Below are 7149 nucleotides of genomic sequence, written 5' to 3'. Positions count from 1 at the left end.
AAGCAATCTACAGATTCAATGAAATCTCTATGTAAATATCATTTTTCCCAGAATTAGAAAAAAAGAAATCTTAAAATTTGTATGGAACCAAAAAAGAACTTGCATAGCCAAAGCAATCGAGCAAAAACAAGAAAGCTTGAGACATCACCTGACCTGACTTCAAAATGTGTTACAAGGCTATCATAACAAAAATAGCCTGGTATTAGTATAAAAACAGATACACAGACCAATGAAACAGAATAGAGAATCAAGAAATAAATTCCTTTATTCACAGTCAACTGATTTTAGACAAAGGCACTAAGAACATACATTGGGGAAGGGGCACCTTCTTTAATAAGTGGTACTGGGAAACTTGGATATCCATATGCAAAAGAATAAGAGTGGGCCCCTATCTCTCACCATATACAAAAATCAACTCAAGATGGACAAAAGACTTGAATGTAAGACCAAAAACTATGAAATAACTAGAAGAAAACATGGGAAAACCCTTCAGAATATTGGTGTAGGCATAGATTCATGTATGGTGAAGATCCCAAAAGCATAGATAAATACAACCAGATAAATTGAACTATATACAGCAAAGGAAACAAGAGTTAAGAAACAACACGTTGAATAGGAGAATATATCTGCAAACTATTCATCCCTCAAGGGACTAATATACAGAATATACAAGGAACTCACCTCAATAGTAAAAATAAAAATCCAATTAAAAAGTGGGCAATCCCTCTACCATGGCATGTGTATACCTATGTAACAATCCTGCACGATCTGTACCTGTACCCCAGAACTTAAAGTATAATATTTTTAAAAGTTAAAAAAAAGCACTATTAAATATCTCTTTTCAGTCACTAGAAAAACTAAAGTAAAAAGACTGACAATCCATTTTTTTTTAAAAGTGGGCAAAGGACATAAATAGACATTTCTCAAAAGAAAATATACAAATATCCAACAGCATACAGAAAAAGCTTAATATCACTAATCATCAGGGAAATACAAATCAAAACCACAATGAGATATATCATCTTACCCTAGTTAGCATAGCTATTACTAAAAATAATAAATAACAGAAGATGCAATGAAAAGGGAACTCATACAATATTGGTGGAAATGTAAATTAGTACAGTTGCTATAGAAAACAGTATGACATTTCTCAAAAGCTAAAAATAGAGCTACCATATGATCCAGCAATTCTGCTGTTGGGTATATATTCAAAAGAAAGGAAATCAATATATTGAAGAAATATCTACACTTCCGTGTTTATTGCAACCCTCTTCAAAATAGCTAAGATATGGAATTCACCTGAGTGTTCACCAACTGACAAATGGACAATAAAATATGGTATACAAACGTAATGCAATACTGTTCAACCATAAAAAGAATGAAATCCCATCATTCGAAGCAACATGGATGGAACTGGAGGAGTCATTAAGTGAAATAAGCCAGGCACAAAAAGGAAAATTTTACATGTTATCACTCATGTGTGAGAACTACAAAAGTTGATTTCATTGCGGTAAAGAGCTGAGAGCTAGATACTAAAGCCTCGGAAGGGTGTGTAGGTAGAAGCGGGGTGATGAAGAGACGCTGGTCAGTGGATACAAACATACAGTTAAAAGTTATACATTCTTGACATATGAATAATCCACCCCTTGTTTGGCACATAATCAAGAAATAACCATAAAAATAAGCAACCAGCAGCTCTCAGGGCTGTTTTGCCTACAAGTAGCCATTCTTTATTCCTTTACTTTTCTAATAAACTTGCTTTCACTTAAAAAAAAAGAAGTTATAAATTCTCATGGTCCACAGCAAATTCGGGTGACTTTAGCCAGTAACAGTGTATTATAGATTTCAAAGTAGGGAGAAGAGATTACTTGAAATGTTTCCAGCACATAGAAATGATAAATATTCAAGGTGATGGATACCCTAAATATCCTGACTTGATCATTTTACATTCTTTGCGTGTAACAAATACATGTACCCCATAAATATGTGAAATACTATGTCAGTTTAAAAACCTAGAAAAGCTCATTGAAATAAGCATGAGCTATACATATATTTAAGAAAGATTAATAAGAACAAGTAATATACATATTTTTTAAATTGGAAAAGCTGTCTCCAACATTTGAGCCATTACAATTATGAAAAAACTTTATCATTATGGATAGATAAGAGATAGATAATACGTTCAAAGTTAAGTGGTTATTTATCCCGATGGAAATGTATAGGTAGACTCCTCAAAGTTTGTGAAGCTACAAAAATCAGTGACCAAAATCTCCTTGCCGCTGGCAGGAAGAGGCAGGTAAGTCTCCATGAGAAATTGGAAAATAATGTATTAGAAAAAGAAGGCATGGAGCATGCTTAAAGCACAATGTTCTCACTTACTAATTAAAAAGAAAGTTGAATGTGATGCCCCAATAGGCTATTCCTAAGTGTATAGGCCTAAAAAGTTAAAAACAAAATGGAGATGGGTTTAATCAGGGAGCAGTCAGAAGAAAAGAACCCTCATGCAAATCCTTGATGAGCTTCATGCAGCGCAGGTAAAGTCTTCACACTACTCCAGAAGATTCAGGAAATGCCCTGGTGCGAGTCACAAGAGCTCCAGCGTGCAAGTAGCCTGATAAGAGGAGACTCTGATGTCTGCAGTAGAGGAAGCAGAGAAGGGATGTGAGTCATTTCAATAAAGTTATGAATGGTATGAACAGAGCTGATATAGGTTCATTCAACTCACACAATACTAGGAAGTACATGATGACATATTTAGTTCAATCAAATTCATCATTTGTATTTTGGAAAATCCCACACACCAAGGTGCTTTTCAATCCCGGGGTCACAGCTTGGTTTCTCTTTCTTCAGCAGTTCCCGAGGACTCAGTCTCTTTAAAGTTGGTATAAAGCACACAGTTCTAGACCCATTCAGAACCACTCTTTTATTCCCTGAACATGACATAATCTTCCATCATCATGATAATGATAATTTATGGCCAACATTTTTTGGGATGTTGCTATTTATCAGTCAGTCCGCTCAATGATTTATGCATTAACTCATTTGAGCCTCACAATATTCTAATGAGTTAAGTACTAACATTATTCATTTTATAGGTGAGGAATTTGTGTTATAGACAGGTTCAGACCTTGCCCAAGGTGTGATGAGGATTCATCGTCAGGCCTTCTGTTTCCAGGTCTTCCATATGTAACCACTGAGCTACAGCAATTCTCATGCTGCTTCATCTATATCTTAGAAATGCTTGCCCCTCTTACTTGATGCTGCCTGCAACATACGCCTCATTCGCTTTTCCCTTGCTATCTTGGATAATATCTCCTCTGTACTGAGTTAGGTGCCCTTCTTCATATTTCCGTTGCATCCTACACTAAGCACTATCACAGTAACCCTTACTCTCTACACTGCTACTGCCATTTACTTTTCTATTCTAATGGTGTTTTGAGTGATTTAACATCAGGGACCCTTTCCAATTCATTATTTACTCAGTACATCATTACTGAGAAAATAATATGTACTGGCCATTGAATTTATAGACCTTGACACAAAGTATGGGAACAAGAAATGTCTGATGAATAAATAAATTAATGAATGCTCTTCTTTAGGATTCTTCTCCCTTTAAGATCAGTTGTGAATTTTATCACTAATCTCACAGAGAAGCATAAGAATTAACAGCATAACCACATCGAATAGGTTATAAAATTGATTGTATTCATGCATACTTTCAGTAATTATTCCCCTTTGTCTTTAGCTTCCAATTCTTTCTAAAATTATCATTGGAAGTCTTCCTGGTTAAACACGCCTCCTTCAGTATCTCTGATGATGGAATGCTTCAAACTTTACATACACTTAGAGTTTACTATATACCATTCACTAGGGGCCAGACACTTTGAGATATTAATGGATTTAATCCTCACAAAAACTCTGTAAAGAAGGGGCTATCATTAAGCCCATTTTAGAGATAAGGCAATTGAGACACAGACAAGTTAAATAACTCACTCATAGCTACATAGTTAGACCTGGTGGAAACAAAATTAAATTCTGGGCAATGTGGCTTCACAGTCCATGCTGCTGCTTCCCATTACACTTTATTTCCTCTTTGAGGCATAACAATGGAAAATTGCATTTTGATACATTCTTTGTGAGAGATCACTCCATAAAAATTTTATAGAGAAAAACATGGCACTCTCTTAAAGTTGAAGATGTTCATAACCTTTGCCTTTGTGTTTTTTCACTTCCTGTTATTCACTTATGTGTGAAATGACATGCTTACAAAGTTTTCTATTGCGGAAATGTTTGTTATGGTAAAAACTGGAAAAAAAGATCAAAACATTGACCTCTATTTCTGAAAACATGGCCAATATGGTAGTTTGAATGGCTCTCCCACAGCCTGGCCTTGCACTAGTCATCTAAAACAGAAGAGTTAAGGAAAGTAATGCCCAGCATTCCAGATATTTGGGAAGAATGCTTGATCTGGGCCCCTCCAGGGCAGTGTTTGCTGGCAGTTCATACTGATGGAAATGAATGGATTAACTCCAGAAATTTATCAGCCTCCACAATCTCTGCCTCCTTGATCTAGGATGAGTATAGGGGAAGCTGAAGTGCTTGGCCCATTAAACATTTTCCTCCTCTCTGACCTGGATGCACCTCTTTAATTGTCAAGTAGCGTAGCTGTTTTCATAATTTCATTGTTCACATTATGTTGAAACTTTCCTTTGATCTCTGCCCTTAATCCAGCAGGTCATTAGAAATTACTTAGTTTATTCCCAAGAGTGCTGAGCTCTTTATCAGTGGAGGAGCAAAGGTAACCCCTGTGCCTGGGACATTATCCAAGGAATCCAAAAAACCCCAACGCTGCTCAGACCACTGTGTAATCTGTTACATAGCTGGAGCCTCACCTCTGTCTTTCCTTTGTCCATTTCCTTCAGATTTAGACATTCTTCAGTACGAAGGTCAAAGTCCCACTGCTGTGACTGAGCTCTTCTTTGAAGTTTCCTCCAGCTTCAGGTGGCAGCACAGACTTGTCTCTTTGTCTTTCTAACTTTGTACCTGCTGACTCTCTCTGGCAGTGTGATTATTGTGACCATTATTTGCCTGGACCATCACCTCTGTACCCCCAGGTACTTCTTCTTGAGCAGTGCTGTCTATCTCTGCTACATGGTGGCCATCATTCCCCATATGGTTTCTCACCTCTTGAATCCTCACTATCCTATTGCCATGCAAAGCTGTGCCACTCAGTTCTTCTATCTGACTTTTGGCATAAACAACTGCTTTCTATTCATAGCCATGGGATATGACTGCCATGTGGCCATCTGCAACCCCCTACTGTATTCATGGATAAGAGGGTTTGTGTCCAGCTGGCTTCTGGGCATGGCCATTGTCCAGGTAACATCTGTGTTTGGTCTGCCCTTCTGTGATGTTGTTGTCATCTTCCACTTCTGTGATGTGAGACCCCTGCTGAAGCTGGCCTGCACAGACACCTCTGTCAATGAGATCATGAACTTTGTTGTCAGCGTCTGTGTCTGTATCCTACCTATGGGCCTGATCTTTATCTCCTATGACCTCATCATCTGCACAATCTTTTAGATTGCCTAAACTGAGGGTAGGAAGAAGGCCTTTGCCACCTGCATCTCCCAACTCATAGTGGTCATCATCCACTATGGCTGTATCTTCATCATCTACCGGAAGCTTAAGTCCCAGAGTTCCCTGGGGCAGAACAGACTCATCTCAGTGACATACACCATTATCACTCCACTGCTGAACTCATGTACAGACTGAGGAACAGAGATCTCAAAGATGCTCAGTGCAGATTCAAGAAGAAGAAACTGTTCAACCCCCAGTGTGTCAAGATTGTGACGGCCGGCCTTCATGTGCTTGCTTCTCCAAAGTTTTGGCGGTCAGGAATATTGTGATTCTCCACAATCCAGGAGCCTCTTACGGGGCCTGCTCCTGGGATGTTATCACAGGACATGCCTTCTCTCAGATGACTGAAACCAGGTAAAAGGGCCTGAGAGTTTCACCAGTTTTTACTCCTGCCAAAAGCACAAAAATGGAAGATTCATATTAGACACCTTGTAAAAGCTTCAGATCTCTTCTATTTTGAGGCTAGGAAACTTTCAGGGGGAAAAATGGAAGCTGTTCATTTAGTTGTTCCTTATACAATTTCCCCCCTTAGACCTACCTTTTTTCCTCATGTCTTTATTTGTTCACAAACTGGTATAAGTTTACTGGTTCCTCCTTCACTGGTGTGGGCATCACCCCCACCGCATGGAGCCCATGGTGAGCCATGAGTATATGCTGTTTCTGCTCTATAGCACTACCTCATGTCTTGCACCACCACTATCATGGGGTGTAAAGATGGGAACTTCATATCACACTGACAACAAAGTTCTATATGCTTGTATATCACTTTATAGTTTATAAGGAACTTTCGCATACAGGATTTCACTTGATTCTTAATGAATCCTGTAGAGAAGGCTGGGAAACAATTATGTTATTATCCCTATTTTAGAAATGAAAAAACTAAAGCCCATATAGATAGAATTTATCTGCCCAGGCACACAAAACTAAACAGTTGAATTGATAGGATTTAAGTGAAGTTCTCTGATCAGTGAAGTCACTTGCTCTTTCTAATAAATGGGATTACATGAAATAGAAACTTCTTGAGAAAAGTCATGGTCTTCATTAGCATGTCTATAGATTTTAGGAGAAAAACGTTTCAGACATTTCTGTTGACATAATGATTTTACTGCCCTCTCCTAAGAGATCATCACAAATCTATGGTGTCTGAGCTGTAAACGATACTCCCTCCGACGTGGCTATTGTGCACTGTACAACCCGCAATGATACTCCCTCGGATGTGGCTATTGTGCACTGTGCACAATACTTTATCCATTTACCTGTTGATGGACACTTAGGTTGCTTCTAAATCAGCCATTGCAAACAGTGTGGCAACAATCATAGGAGTATAATCTCTTTCATGTACTGATTTCCTTTCTTTTGTGTGTATATCCAGCAGTGGGATTGCTGGGGTCATATGGTAGCTCAATTATTAGGTTTTTTTTTTTTTTCCTTTTTTGAGACGGAGTTTTGCTCTTGTTTCCCAGGCTGGAGTGCAATGGCGCGATCTCGGCTCACCGCAACCTCCGCCTCCTG

The 7149-nt window shown here is 38.4% G+C and overlaps 1 pseudogene; it reads left to right on the top strand.

Moving 5' to 3' along the window:
- Window positions 1-421: 421 nt before the first annotated feature.
- LOC144580120 (olfactory receptor 10J3-like) lies at window positions 422-5987 on the top strand (annotated as a pseudogene).
- The last annotated feature ends 1162 nt before the right edge of the window (window positions 5988-7149 follow it).

Source organism: Callithrix jacchus, chromosome 18 (assembly GCF_049354715.1).
Source record: "Callithrix jacchus isolate 240 chromosome 18, calJac240_pri, whole genome shotgun sequence".
In the NCBI taxonomy this organism is placed as follows: Eukaryota; Metazoa; Chordata; class Mammalia; order Primates; family Cebidae; genus Callithrix; species Callithrix jacchus.
The sequence above is the reverse complement of the archived record's forward strand: the minus strand, read 5'-3'. Positions and strand labels throughout refer to the sequence as shown.